This window comes from Sinocyclocheilus anshuiensis, unplaced genomic scaffold (genome assembly GCF_001515605.1).
Source record: "Sinocyclocheilus anshuiensis isolate Anshui unplaced genomic scaffold, SAMN03320099.WGS_v1.1 scaffold894, whole genome shotgun sequence".
Taxonomy (NCBI): Eukaryota; Metazoa; Chordata; class Actinopteri; order Cypriniformes; family Cyprinidae; genus Sinocyclocheilus; species Sinocyclocheilus anshuiensis.
This window is the reverse complement of record NW_015536505.1, coordinates 672046-672289: the sequence shown is the minus strand read 5'-3', so window position 1 is coordinate 672289 and position 244 is coordinate 672046. Positions and strand designations below refer to the sequence as shown.

General features: G+C 24.2%; 1 protein-coding gene across 1 annotated transcript in view; it reads right to left on the bottom strand.

Annotated features, from left to right (window-relative positions):
• LOC107691240 (ras-related protein Rab-18-B-like) overlaps positions 1 to 244 on the bottom strand; it is an 11201-nt gene that overhangs the window by 6850 nt on the left and 4107 nt on the right. The window lies entirely within an intron of this gene.

The following is a 244-nucleotide window of genomic DNA, read 5'->3' as shown; positions in this document are numbered from 1 at the left end:
TTATATAACTAAAATTAAATAACTAATTACAGATTTAGGTTAAATAAAGATGTCAGTCTTTATATTTCTTCTTTTTAGGAAACAAATCAAAGAAAAAAATAAACAAATTCTACTCTTCCTAATATTCTGTATGTTGGTCTAAAACAAAATCTATTGTGTTCAGCGGAAATTTATTATTATTTTTTTTTACCCAGTCATTTAAAAATAACACATTTTAGAGCTGTAACGACAATACCGTGATACC